This window comes from Chlorocebus sabaeus, chromosome 8 (genome assembly GCF_047675955.1).
Source record: "Chlorocebus sabaeus isolate Y175 chromosome 8, mChlSab1.0.hap1, whole genome shotgun sequence".
NCBI classification, from domain to species: Eukaryota; Metazoa; Chordata; class Mammalia; order Primates; family Cercopithecidae; genus Chlorocebus; species Chlorocebus sabaeus.
Genome location: NC_132911.1, coordinates 28,289,565 through 28,304,647, shown reverse-complemented (window position 1 = coordinate 28,304,647; position 15,083 = coordinate 28,289,565). Strand labels below are relative to the sequence as shown.

Below are 15,083 nucleotides of genomic sequence, written 5' to 3'. Positions count from 1 at the left end.
GCGGCGCGGGAACCGGCTCTGACTCCCGAGCCACCGCCGCTTCCGCAGTAGCGCTGGCCCAGGAAAAGTCAAGTCACAAACCCTTGAAATCTAAAACTCCATCCCCAGAGAAAAGGCCTCCAAGGACGGGCGCCGTGCGCGGCAACGGCCTGCAGTTTTGAAGCCCTTTGACTATTTCATAACAAAGACAAGGCCGGACGGCTTGGACGCTTAGGAAAATCCTGGGGCTTTGCAAAAACAACAGGTTAATCCAGTCGTGTGAGATATCACCAAAACAAGACAGGAAAGGACACCGTGTCAATGCTGAAGAGCCAGCCCCTGTGAGCCCCAAACTGCACATTTTCCACAGTCCCAAGGAACACGTAACTGTGTGTTTCCACACTTGGCGAAATCAGGACAAGACCTCTTGATAATGGAACAGGGGATGGGGATGGGAGCAGGCACCCTACCTGGTCACCTGCTTAACTTAGAAACCAGCTTTTAAAACCTGAGCTACGGTCAAATTTGTCTCAATGTGTATATATATATATATATATATATATATATATATATATATTTTTTTTTTTTTTTTTTTTTTTAAATGTTTTTAATACCCAGAACACAGGGCTTCTACTTCAGGGTTTCCTCGCCAGGGAACCCCAAACACACAGGGCCTGGAGAAGCCGGGTAGAGCCCGGCCAGGCTGGCTTCTGGCCCTGCGCTTGGGTGGTCTGCTGCCTTTAGAAGAACTGCACCCCAGAGACAGGTTCGCAGCTGCCGGCCTTATCCACTTGCCCTTCCTGCTGGAGCCCAGGCCCAGTGCTCCAGCGAGGAGGCTGAGAAAACGGTGAAGACTGATGCCCACGGGGGACAGCTTGGGCTAAGGATGACGTTTGCAAAACAAACCTTTAAAAACCCATAGCAACCTGTTTTCTAGAGCACATTCTTCATCTCTCCACCCCCAAACCAGTCCCTACTCGGATCCTCCTTTTCCTATCCTCTTTCTCTTCCTCCCCTCTCCTGTTCACTTTTCCTGTCCTTTCTTCTTGATTACTATAAACAAACGCTTTCCAAGTCTTATCGCCATCAGATGTGTACATACCCAACCCCTTACTGTTACCAATTTGTTGAGGAAAGTCAAGAGAGGAGGAGGAGGCAAAGTTTAAAAATCAGAAGCATTGCAGGAAATGAAAATGGAGTGAGTGTTGCCTGGGTATCATAAATTCTATTTTTTTTTTTTTTTTTTTTTTTTTAACAATTCCTCTACTTGGCTCTCCTCCAAAGGTACACGGCAGTAGCAGGTAGGGGCTTGGCAGTGTGGGAGGAGATACCACAGAAGACGGAAGAGCCACCAGGCCTTGGTTCATCTCCACACTGGCGAGAGAGGACGTGCAGGTACCTGCTACCTGTTGGACTGTCTTCTTTTACGTTGGAGTAACTTAACACATTGCTGCCCTTAACTTTGACTTACTTGCTTTTAAAGATGATGAAGCTGGCCAGGCGCAGTGGCTCACGCCTATAATCCCAGCATTTTGGGAGGCCCAGGCAGGTGGATCACGAGGTCAGGAGTTCGAGACCAGCCTGGCCAATATGGTGAAACCCTGTCTACCAAAAATACAAAAATTAGCTAGGCGTGGTGGCACACGCCTATAATCCCAGCTACTTGGGAGGCTGAGGCAGGAGAATCGCTTGACCCCAGGAGGCAGGGGTTGCAGTAAGCCAAGATTGCGCCACTGCACTCCAGCCTGGGCAACAGAGCAAGTCTCCGTCTAGGGAAGAAAAAAAAAAGATTATGAAACTTTAGGGAACAGGGATATTCACCTGCTGCTGACCCCCCCTCCGCTTTGATCTTGTGAGCCTGCACTCTCCTGCTCCCCTCTCTGTCTCCTGTTCCTTCTCCTACCTTGTGTTCTCTGTCAACGATATGACTGGGGCTACTTTCTTTTTTCCTCCTCACACTCTCTTCTTGCTAGTTTCAGCCAATTTCCTTGCATCATCTTCATCTGCAAGCTGGTCCTTTACAGCAGAGCTTGGGGCCCTGCTGCCAGTAGCACTCTGGACACCCTCCCATCATCATCATCATCCTTATTTTTATTTATTTTTTGGAGACAGGATCTTGCTCTGTCACCCATGCTGGAGTGTAGTAGTACAATCACAGCTCACTGCAGCCCCGATGTCCCTGGGCTCAGGTGTTCCTCCCACCTCAGCCTCTGGAGTAACTGGGACCATACATCCCTGCCACTGTGCCTAATTTTTGTTTTTTGTTTTTGTTTTGTTTGGAGATGGAGTCTCACTCTTTTTGCCCAGGCTGGAGTGCAGTGGCGTGATCTAGACCCTCTGCAAACTCCACCTCCTGGGTTCAAGTGATTCTCCTGCCCCAGCCTCCCAAGTAAATGGGATTACAGGCACGCACTACCATGCCCAGCTAATTTTTGCATTTTTAGTAGAGACGGAGTTTCACCATGTTGGCCAGGCTGGTCTCGAACTCCTGACCTCAAGTGACCCACCCACCTTGGCCTCCCAAAGTGCTGGGATTACAGGCATGAGCCACCATGCCCAGCCTAAGTTTTGTTTTGTTTTGTTTGTAGAGATGGGGTTTCACCATGTTGACCAGGCTGGTCTCAAATTCCTGAGCTTAAGCAATCAGCCTGTCTTGGCCTCCCAAAGGGCTAGGATACAGGTGTGAGCCACCACCCAGGGCCGTCATCACCCTATTAATATATACTTTATGAATACTTAATTGCCAGGCAATAAGCTAAACCCTTTTATTCACTGTCTCACTTCAATCCTTACAGGGAGGTATCGGCTGCCAGATAGGGAACTGAGACTTCAAGAAACTAAATAAATAAGGTGTCCAACACCACACAGCATGGAGCAAAGGACACATGGGACTCCAAATCTTCCTAATTCTTGAGCTCATCTGGCTATCTCACCAGGGCCTTAAATTTAATATATCCAAAACCGAACTCATCTTTATCCCTTCCCACTTTGCACTTCTCAAATGTCCTTGTTTAAAATAGTTACCTTTATCTTTCCTAACCCAGAAACTCAAAACCTGGCATCATTTTCGACTTCTCTCTTTACCTTCACATTCAATCAGTTTCCAAGACTTAAAGCCTTTACTTGTAGGATCTCACCATTGATCCTCTACAGTTTCACACCTACATCCCATTCTCATTCTCAATCCCCGTTAACTCCCCTCCTGGCCCATCCCTTAACACTGAAATCCTAGCTTGGAAAATATGGTCACGTTCACAGCAGCTGTCCTCAGGAAGGAAGCCAAGGCAACAGTATGCACAATGAAGTGAATCTTCACTGTCTTCACTGATCTCTCCATATTTTGACATTTTACAGCACTTATTATCTCTACTTTGTATTTTGAAACTGAATCCAAAATAGTTTTGCATGTTGTTTTTAACAGTCATGTATGTAGATTTTTTTTTTTGGAGACAGAGTCTGGCTCTGTCACACAGACTGGAGTGCAGTGGCGTGATTTCAGCTCACTGCAATCTCTGCCTTCTGGGTTCAAGCAGTTCTTGTGCCTCAGCCTCCTGAGTAGCTGGGAATACAAGCACATACCACCATGCCTGGCTAATTTATTTTTAGTAGAGATGGGGTTTCACCATGTTGCCCAGGCTGATCTTGAACTCCTGAGCTCAGGCAATCTCCGCACCTCAGTCTCCCAAAGTGCTGGGATTACAGACATCAGCCACCGCACCCAGCCCTGCGATGTGTGTAGATATTTATCTACATCCAGAAATTAGGAAAAGCAGGATGCATTGAACCTTTGGTACCCAGCAGCAGAAGCCTGTGGGTTTTCTGTCTGGAGCACAATCACAAGGACCGAGCATCAGCGCATCCACTCTCCTTTCAGCTCCAAATTTTAAACTCCCATAAGAGAGACATCATTGGCCCAGCTTGGGTCACATGTCCACCCCTTTAATCAATCAGCTTTAGCCAAGCAGCAGGTCATCCTGGTCCAAACATCACTGCTGGGGGCCTCACCTGTAAATAGAGCTTGTTCCCAAAAAAAAGGGAGGCATGCACCATTCATTTGTTCATTCATTCAATCAGCAAATAGTTGAGCATCTATAGAAATATATGCAAGATTCTATTATGTATGCAAAATGTGTAAAACATGGCCCTGCCCTCACACCACGAAAGTTACCACATAAAAAGAAGTCACCAGATAAAAAGCATAACGGTATTCATAAGTATTCATGAGTGACCATCAATTCAGTTACACATGATGGAAGATAATTCATTATACCTAGTATAAGCCGCTGGCGGTAAAAGTAGTTAGCAGCAATGTGTACATGATCAACAAAAGCTCACAGTAGCACCACTTACCCAAAAACAGAAAAGTACCCAGATGTCCATCAGAGGTAGACCAGATAAACAAAATATAAAATATAACACCGCACAACAGCTCACACCTGTAATCCCAGCACTTTGGGAGGCTGAGGCGGGTAGATCACTTGAGGTCAGGAGTTTGAGACCAGCCTGATCAACATGGTGAAACCCCGTCTCTACTAAAAAATACAAAAATTAGCCAGGTGTCGTGGCACGTGCCTGTAATCCCAGCTACTCGGGAGGCTGAGGCAAGAGAATCGCTTGAACCTGCGAGGCCAAGGTTGCAGTGAGCCAAGATCACGCCACGCCACTCTAGCCTGGGTAAAAGAGCGAGACTCCATCTCAAAAAAAAAAAAAAAAGTATATATATGTATAGTGTATGCATGCACACAATACTTTACAGCAATAAGAATGAATGTTCTACAAATATACACAATATTGCTGACTCTCCCAATGTTAAACAAAAGCATCCAGACACACAAAAATGTATACAGTATATGATTCCATTGATAGCTTAAAAACAGGCAAAACTAATTCACTCTTATGGAGTCTTAAGTAAGGGGGAACAAAAGGGGCTATCTGGGCAGTGATAATGCTGTTTCTTCAGCTGGGTGCTGGGTTCACAGATGTGTTCAGTTTGTCACATTCATCAGGCTTACACTTCCCATACATCTTCTTTTCTATATGTATGTCATCCTTCAATACCAAGTTTTTTAAAAATAAATAATTGGGCTTGTGTGGTGGCTCACACCTGTAATCCCAGCACTTTGGGAGGCTGATGTGGGAGGAGCACTTGAGTCCAGGAGTTTGACCAGCCTGAGCAACATAGGAAGACCCTGTCTCTAAAAAAACAATTTTTAAAGCCTGGCATGGTGGCACACTTAGGTGGCTAAGGTGGGAGGATCACTTGAGCCAGGAAGTCAAGGCTGCAGTGAGACGTGATCGCACCACTGCACTCCTGCGTGAGTGACAAAGTGAGACCATGTCTTAAAAAAATAAATAATTGGCACTCAAAGTAAGACACCTTTAATCTCCCTTGAACATCAGCACCATGATTATCGTAGAGTTGCCAATTATTCCCACACTCCCTGCCTCCTCCCCACCACTACCACCATTATGCCCCCTTCTTAGAGACATAAGACACCGGAGCCTTTGGAAGGAGCCACTGTATTTACCGCATGACCTCCTCTCCTCTGGTCCCAGCCTACTGGACTTCTCATCTGGAATTGTGGGAACAGGTCACTGTAACTGAGTCACGTGACAGAGACAGTGCTTGATCTATTAATTTACACAGATCTGGGAGAAAGAATTTCTGGGCCTGTGCACAGTGATAAGCCCAGAAAGCTGGTCTGCAGAAAATAGAAGCAAATAGAGTCAGCATAGAGAGGGAAACAAATAAACCCACCAGAGACGGAAGGAGAAGCCTCACAGGCTGTTGACATTGACCTCTGGTACCCACAGGTCCCAGCCGACACTGGGTGTCCACGTGATTGCTTATGTAGCCTTACTATCTAAAAAATCCTCATAATCTCAGCACTTTAGGAGGCCGAGGCGGGTGGATCACGAGGTCAGGAGTTCAAGACCAGCCTGGCTAACATGGTGAAACCCCGTCTCTACTAAAAATACAAAAATTAGCTGGGTGTGGTGGCTGCTGCCTGTAATCCCAGCTACTCGGGAGGCTGAGGCAGAGAATCACTTGAACCCAGGAGGCGGAGGTTGCAGTAAGCCGAGATGGCACCACTGCACTCCAGCCTGAGTGACAAGAGCAAAACTCGGTCTCTCAAAAAAAAAAAAAAAAAAAAAAATCCTCATTTACTTAAACTAACATCAATACGTTTCTGTCTCTCCTCACCAAACATGGCCCTGACTAAAGTTACCATGTTCTTCCCTGGGAGTAACTAAGTAGTTATTTTGTTTGTTTGTTTATTTGGAGACAGAGTCTCACTCTGTCGCCCAGGCTGAAGTGCAGTGAGGCAATCTCAGCTCAGTGTTGGCAACCTCTGCCTCCTGGGTTCAAGCAGTTCTCCTGCTTCCGCCTCCCGAGTAGCTGGATTACAGGTATGTGCCACCATGCCCAGCTAATTTTTTGTATTTTTAGTAGAGATGGGATTTCGCCGGGTTGCCCAGTCTGATCTGGAACTCCTGAGCTCAGGCAATCCACCCGCTTTGGCCTCCCAAAGTGCTGGGATTACAGGCATGAGCCACCGCGCCCGGCCCCTAAGTAGTTATTTCAGAACCAGACTCTTAAGCACTTTGCATGTGTCATCCTATGTGCTCCTTTAATGACCCTAAACAATAAGGACCATTATTCCTTTGCCACAGATGAGAAAAATGAAGCCCAGGGAGGTTAACTAATTTGCCTAAATCGCCAACCTAGTAAGTGGTGGTGCCAGGTTTTGGACCCGAGCAGTCTAACTCCAGAGCCTGAAACTTTACCAACTCTACTCCACTGTGGTGCAAGAGAAATGCTGACCATGGCGATGTGAATTGTCTGCTGCATTAGATTTAACAAAGGCATTTGATTTGTTAAATGAGTTCAAATATAGAGATGATACAAAAGATCGGCTGTCTAGAGAAGCTGGTGCGCACATTTCTTTCACAAGGGAATTATCATTTGAGGTGTACAAGCCAGAAAAATGTAAACTGTATAGAGTGTGACAAATATGCCCAACAAGTCTGTGTTCTCTTACCAAGAAATTATTTTACAGATTTCAGCAAATGCTGTCTTGGGGGCCCCCACTGATTGCTTATTTATCCCCACATGTTTAATATCCAGGAGAAGGGGGTTTGAGTCCCACAGAAGGAGAAACTGGTGATAACAGTTACTTCAAGTCTTAGGGAGGGAGGTGCCTGAGTCATTTTCCATGCTAATGGCTGCCAGCCCCACAATCCACTCAGCAAGCCTTCTAGATCAATCCCAAACAAGCCATTGGTGACCCCCAGCAATCTTCAAAGGGAATTATCAGTGAGGTTAAGTCAGATAAGAACTTAGTCTATCTGTAAAGCTTTGATTTTAAAAGAAAGTGCTGACAGCCACTATTCAAGATCTCTTCTATATATAAATGACTAAGCAATTTTATGGCTTATAATTAGAACAATGCATGACAATTTCTAGATTGAGGTTCCAAGGTTACTCTTCTCTTTGGTCTATCAGTGCCAAAAAGCCAAAAGGTCATCTTCTAAGGCTCCAGGGATAGCACTCATTACCCAGATAAATGGCTCACTCTAGAAGTCCTGACTTTGATGTTACCTTTTAAAAGTAGCTGGTTTTTGTCTGGCCAAAGGTGGGGCCATTTGGGTGGCTCACAGATAATTTGTGGCAAGAACACTGAGTTAATATCAGTTTCAAGACAAGACACATTTTATTATTAAAGTATTTGTTAACTCATTACCTCATGTCATAGTATTCTCTGCCTTGCCATGTGGCTGTAAAAAAAAATAAACATTCAAGTTTCACATTAGAAAGCTTAGCCTGATTCAAATCTGTTAGCTGTGGCCGGGCACTGTGGCTCATGCCTGTAATCCCAGCACTTTTGGGAGGCAGAGGTGGGGGGATCACCTGAAGTCAGGAGTTTGAGACCAGACTAGACAACATGGCAAAAAACCCATCTCTACTGAAAATACAAAAATTATCCTGGTGTGGTGGCAGGCGCCTGTAATCCCAGCTACTTAGGAGGCTGAGGCAGGAGAATTGCTTGAACCTGGGAGGCGGAGGTTGCTGTGAGCCGAGATCATGCCATTGCACTCTAGCTGGGGCGACGGAGCAAGACTCCATCTCAACAACAACAAAAAAATCTGTTATCTGCATAAGACACCTAACCTGTAATGACCAATTAAGACTCAAATTAGCTAGCACCAACAGCGGGTATCAAAATGCCATCAAAATTTTCTAGGCTTGTACCTACAAATGTTCCCTAAGGCAAGCATAAAGGCATCTAACATTTACCCTAAATTATGCCAGTGAGTAGCAAAAATGTGCTCAGTTAGACGCAACATGTCACAACATGGTCTGACTGTTGGAAGAACTTAGTGCAGTGAGAGCTATACCCAGAGGAAAGAAGTAAAATTAGGCAGAGTGTTGATGGCTGAGTTCCAGTGTCACATTTATATACAGCTCAATGACTCTAGAATTGTCCTTACACAAAAAAAAAAGTTATTCATAGATTCAAAAAATCAACTGCTCACTACTTTCATTTAAAAATGCCTTGTGTGAACAAGGCGTTCCAACTGAAAACTGGCAAAATTCATAGAGGTTCTTAAAGCACATCAATTAGCTTCTTAGTCAACCAATTTGGCTGTAAAATCAAAACTGAAAGTGCAATTTCCAAAACTAATTATGCTAGTTTTAAATATATATAACTTGTTAATAACATTTGGACTTTATGTATGGAAAGAAACAGTAGTTTCCACCAAAGGGATTTTCAAAAGAAAAATATATAGGTTTTAAACCAATTTATGAAGATCTGCAATAAGATTTTATTGAAGAGAAAGTTTTCCCCTATTTTCCTAAATATTACTCAAAATTAATTCTCAACCTAAAAGGTGATAGCATGATTCCAGTAGGGTCCAAGTCAATCCCAGAACAAAATAATAATTGATCCCTTCCCCAACCCAAGCCTTCAGCCTTGCAAACACTATGCCATAGATCAAAAGTGGAACCAAATGAAAATGTGACCATATTTCTATGAATCCATGAATTTGGAGGGAAAAAAACTAACAATCCAAAGCCCATCTCTAATGGATAGTGTTAGATATTTCACCCTCATGTCAAAAGAAACATGTATAATTACATCATCTAGGTTACTAAGAAAAGCATATATTTAAAGTGAAGAGGTGATTATTTAGAAAAAGGATACTTGACATAAATGATGCAAATAATAAAAAAAATTAAATATCTGTGAAATGTATTAACTATGAAAGTTCTTTAAAAGCTCATGCCGAGCCTTGTATTACTTTTATGTACATTTAACAAGGCTTCAGTAATGCTCTATTTATCTTTATTTCATTAATCAAATAATAAACATCTAAATTTTTTTTAAATTTTTTGAGATGGAGTTTCGCTCTTGTTGCCTAGGCTAGAATGCAACATCGCTATCTCAGCTCACCGCAACTTTGGTCTCCCAGGTTCAAGCAATTCTCCTGCCTCAGCCTCCCGAGTAGCTGGGATTACAGGCATGTGCCACCACACCAGGCGAATTTTGTATTTTTAGTAGAGATGGGGTTTCTCCCTGTTGGTCGGGCTGGTCTCCAACTCCCAACCTCAGGTGATCCGCCCACCTCAGCCTCCCAAAGTGCTGGGATTACAAGCGTGAGCCACTGTGACCGGCCAACATCTAAATATTAGTAGGAACACAATAGCAAAAAAAAAAAAAAAAAAAAAAAAAAAAATCACAAAATCTGATACATTAAATATTTACCAGCTCTGTGGCTTCCTTCCAGCTCATGAGCATGATTTTATAAAATTGCTATCTCTGTGTCAACCGTTTCAAGTCCTTCTTTTTCACTTACTTTGAATGAACTATTATGTTTCTACATGATCCTCACAGTCATCTTGAAAGTTACTGGAGCATCCTATGGTCTAGCTCAGTAATTCCTGAATAACAATTTGTTGACCAAGCTAGGATGAAGTTTTCATCAGTCCACAGTTAAATGCGAAAAGCACAGACAAGTTTGTGAGTTTTTCACAAAGTTGAATGATTCAATTGAAAGGATTCAACTTTATTCTGAGATTATGTACTTCTCCCTTTTTTATGTTAAAATGTGTTTTTATGAAATGACCATGGTGGTGGTCAATGGCAGCTTTTTCTGTATCTTTCTCACGCAACAAAACACTGAAATATACTAAGTTTGGTATCCCCTACCCAGTTATTTTTTATTTTACTGGTCTATTAAATCTAAAAGTCTGGTAACTATAATACCAGTCTAGCCTGTCTAACAACACACATATATATTAAGGCATACACTTTCCCCCAACTTCACCCCCCCACCAATAAAAAATGTTTTCGGAGACTTCCATGGCAGCCAGCCTCTGATGAGGCCCCCAGTGATCCCTGCCCCCTGGTATTCACACTGTTGTGAAGTCTCCACCCACACCCCAACTAGGATCCATCTTTGTGGCCAATGGAACACAGCAAAAGTGATGGTACGTCACTCCCAGGATTAAGCGACACGAGGCATTTCAGCTTCCATCTTGGTTGCTTTCTCCTTCTTAGATCACTCTGGGAGAAACTCACTGCCACGTTGTGACAACACTATGGAGAGGCCCAGGTGAGGGACTGACGCTTCCTGCCAACGGCCACATGAATAAGACTGGGAACAGATCCTTCAGCCCCCGTCAAGCCTTCAGATGACTGCAGTCTCACGAAAGACCCTGCGCCAAAACCACCCAGCTTGATGAAATCATCTGTACAACAAACCCGCATGACACAAGTTTACTATAACGAAGCTGCACATGTACCTCTGAACTTAAAAATTAAAACAAAAACACCACCACCAGCAGCAACCAAAAACACCCAGCTAAGCCACTTCTGAATTCCTAACCTACAGAAACTGTGAAATGATAAATATTTGTATTTTCAAAATTAGCTGGGTGTGGTGCCATGTGCTTATAATCCCAACTACTTGGGAGGCTGAGACATGAGAATCACTTGAACCTGAGAGGCAGAGGTTGCAGTGAGCCAAGATTGTGCCACTGCAATCCAGCCTGGGCAGCAGAGTGAGACTCTCAAACAAGAAAAGAAAAAGAAAAATTAAAATTAATGTGTAGACTATTTTTTGAATTAAATAAATATTTGTACTTTCAACCATCAAGTTTGAGATAATTTGTTAGGGACCAAAAGATAATAAATACAACCCTTTTATCCTATTTCAGCCGCAAAATGAACATCCCTGTAGCCCCCCAGGGATGCAATGTGGTGCGGTGCAGAAACTGTATTTATGGCTGTGGGGTGGAAGAGAGATTGGATCAGCAAAGACTGTGATCTCCTTTACCCTGGCTTTAGTTTCCATACTCTGACTTTTTTTCTCCCTGTTGCTTTTTCTACTTTTCTTGTGTTGACCAGGGTACTCAGTAAACCAAATAATCCATCTCTAGCAAGGGAATCAATCCTGGAAGTTTATATGCTTAAAGGAATTACTTTATGTAAATATGGTATTTTATGAAATTTTAGAAAACTGGTAAATGTCTATTGACAGAATCCCTAACCCCAGCTGTCCAAATCTTTGCTAGACTCATCCCTACCTCAAAAGAGGAGCATGTCTTATATTTCACTAGGAAAGTAGAAGACAACAGATGTGAACTCTTTGAAATGCTTTCCTTCCACCTTTAAAACTATAAGTATTGAGGTGAAAAACCATTATTTTAGTAGATGCTAGAGTTCTTCTTAGGGATGGAAAATGCCTTATTTAGGAAACTACTTTGAAATGACATTTGAAGTATGGAAGAAGACAGGATGACTTAGAATAAAACTCGGAAGCAAAGAGACAGCTAGTCAGATCTATATTTTTTAAAATCCAAAAGCATGGGGACTGGAGGAGAGGAAATGGAGGTGGATAAAAAGAGATGGGGCTCAAATAACAGTGTGGGAGGCTGGATCTGCGGGAGAGAGTTCCAGTGATAGGGGAGCTGGAGGGTGTTTAAAATAGAGATATCCATTGTCGGAATTTTAAGTTATTTGTGTTGCTAAGGATATAAAATCCCCTAAGCCTTCAGTAATATCTGTCACATGCACAAATGCCTTATGTGAGTGATCTGGGGGAAAATTAAGAAAAAAAGATTGCAAGGGGCTGAGTTCCACAACTGGGTCAGCAAAGAACCAAGAAATGAGAACAGCCACAGAAGTTCGGTAACAAGTAAGATAAAGAATTTAGTGGAAGCAGAAACTCAAAGCCAAAGAAACCATAAGAAGGGGAGCTTCCAGGAATTCACAAAAATCTTGGATTGAGTTTCCCAATGGATGCGGAATGGGGACTTAAGCCAATGTTACTTAAATCTCAGAAAAGAATGTTGCCTTAAGCTGACAGCTGAGTACATATTCACTGGTTCTTCTTTCATCTCTTCTGGCCCTTGACAAAGGGATGTCCCTAACTCCTTTCTGAAACTAGATGCTCCATTTTTTAATGTGATCTCATATCCTTCCTTTAAATCTTGTTTGATCAGTTATTCTCTTTGCTACATATATGGTCACTATCCTCCTTACTATAGGGTTTTACCCCCATTCCGCTTATAAACAGGCTCAGTCTCAGGCCTGGGGGAAAGTAAGAGAATAACTCAGCTCAAGCTACTATCATCTTACAACACGGGCACTGAACCCAGAAAGATTTAGATTTGAATCCTTGTTCCACTATGTATTCATGGTAGAACACCTTGGGCATATTACATAACCTCTCTATACTCTCTCCACTACAATTTCCTCATCAGAACATGGGGATAATAATGGTACCTACCTCATAGGAGTATTGTAAGGATTATCCCAGAAAATCCATGTAAATTGTTAGTCCAGGGCCTGGTATACAGTAAGCCTTCAATAACATCAACTGCTGTCATCATCATCATTTGCCCAAATTCTTGAGTCATCTCAGGCTGGGCGCGGTGGCTCACGCCTGTAATCCTAGCACTTTGGGAGGCCGAGGTGGATGGATCACCTGAGGTCAGGAGTTCAAGACCAGCCTGGCCAACATGGTGAAACTCTGTCTCTACTAAAAATTAAAAAAAAAAATTAGTTGGGTATGGTGGCAGGCACCTGTAATCCCAGCTACTTGGGAGGCTGAGACAGGAGAATAGCTTAAACCTGGGAGGCAGAGGTTGCAGTAAGCTGAGATCACACCACTGCACTCCAGCCTGGATGACAAGAACAAAACTCTGTCTCAAAAAAATACATAAATAAAAGAGTCATCTCTTCTCTACTGTCATTCACTCTTTAATCCCTGGGGGTGCTGGCTGCTGTCAATCTACTGAAACTGCTCTCATTAAGAGAACCAGTGATCACTTCTAATATGAGGTTATCGAAAAAAACAAATTTTTAAAAAATGAAAAAAAATAACCAGCAACTTCCTAATTTGTTATCCCACTTAATCTTTCAAGCTTCCCTTTGGAACTCTTCTTTAGAACTTAACAGACCTAGTCACTCACCTTCTTGAAATGGTCCAGTCTTTGCTTTGCCTCTCTCCATCCTTTCTCCTTTCTTTCACTGAGTCTTAATTCTCTACCATCCTTTAAATGCTGTGTGCCTGGGTCTCCATCCTTAGCCATCTTTTCATCACTAGGTGAACACTTCTAAGACTTCACCAGCCAAATCACTATCTTTAGGCCAGACCTTTCTTCTGAGCTCTTGAGCCAAACTGTCCACTGGATATATTGTCTAAGGTTTTCACAAGCACAGTCATCCAAACCAAATTTATACAAACTGTTAACAAAATCATTATTTTCTCTCCCTTCCCCAATTCCCAATTCCTTCCCTTCCCTAGTAATCATTTTCTTTTCTTTTTTCTTTTTGAGACAGAGTCTTGCTCTTTTACCCAGGCTGGAGTGCGGTGGTACGATCTCGGCTCACTGCAACCTCTGCCTCCCAGGTTCAAGCAATTCTCCTGCCTCAGCCTCCCGAGTATCTGGGATTACAGGCACGCACCACCACGCCCAGCTAATTTTTGTATTTGTGGTAGAGACGGGGTTTCACTGTCTTGGCCAGGCTGGCCACAAACTCCTGACCTCAAGTAATCTGCCCACCTCAGCCTCCTGAAGTGCTGGGATTACAGGCGTAAGCCACCGTGCCCAGCCCCTAGTAATCATTTTCTCTAGTTTCCAGCTTGGACTGGAATGTCACTGTTATAGTCTAGCCAGGAGTCCAAGCTGGAAACATCAGTTACCCTTATATCTCCCTCACCCACCATGTCCAACTGGCTAGCAGGGCCTGACAGTCCCACCTCGGAGTCTCATGGCTTCCCCAAGTCCTGCTCTGTCCTACATGACCCCACTGTATTTCAGAGTGGGCTTTAGGGTCACACGGACCTGGGTTCAAATATTAACTATGCCATAAACCTACTAATGACTGTTTTTGGTCAAGTGACTTAACCTCTCTGACCTCAGCTTTTTGTGATAATTAAATGAGATATCATATGTAAAATAGCTGGCACACAGTAAACACTCAACAGACATTCCACTGCGTCCCCTTCCTTCGGGTCTCCCTCACTACCTGGTGGAATGCAGTATTTGCCTACTTGGTCTATCTTGTCCTTTCTCCTCCTAATTGCCCTACAGTTAATTTTTCTAAAATAAATAAATCTGGTACTATCATCGCTGGCTTTAAAACCTTCAACGTTTTCTTTTTTCCTGTGGAATGAAGTCCCAATTCCTTAATATAAGTTGTAAGTTGCAGCTGCCTTTCTGGTCCCTGTTCCCTCAGCCCATTTACTCCAAAACATTGGCTTTTTGCCAGCCACTTCATGTACGTACGGGCTTAATCTCCACACATGCAGAGCCCTTTGGCTAATTCCCTTCCCCACACCAAGTTCTGTCCAATCGGCAAGAACCTCAAGGCCCACTTCCAAAACTATCACATAAAGGGTGACACCTATTCTTAAGTGGTTCAATTTTTTTCTTTTCTTTTTTTTTTTTTTTAAGAGAGAGAGAGGGTATTGTTATGTTGCTCAGGCTGGTCTTGAACTCCTGGGCTCAAGTGATCCACCCCCCTGTCAGCCTTCCAAAATGCTGGGATTACAAGTGTGAGCCTCTGCACCTGGCCTGGTTCAATTTT

General features: G+C 43.3%; 1 protein-coding gene across 1 annotated transcript in view; it reads right to left on the bottom strand.

Moving 5' to 3' along the window:
• EXTL3 (exostosin like glycosyltransferase 3) overlaps positions 1 to 15,083 on the bottom strand; it is a 136,706-nt gene that overhangs the window by 56,891 nt on the left and 64,732 nt on the right. The gene's annotated exons all lie outside the window — the stretch shown is intronic.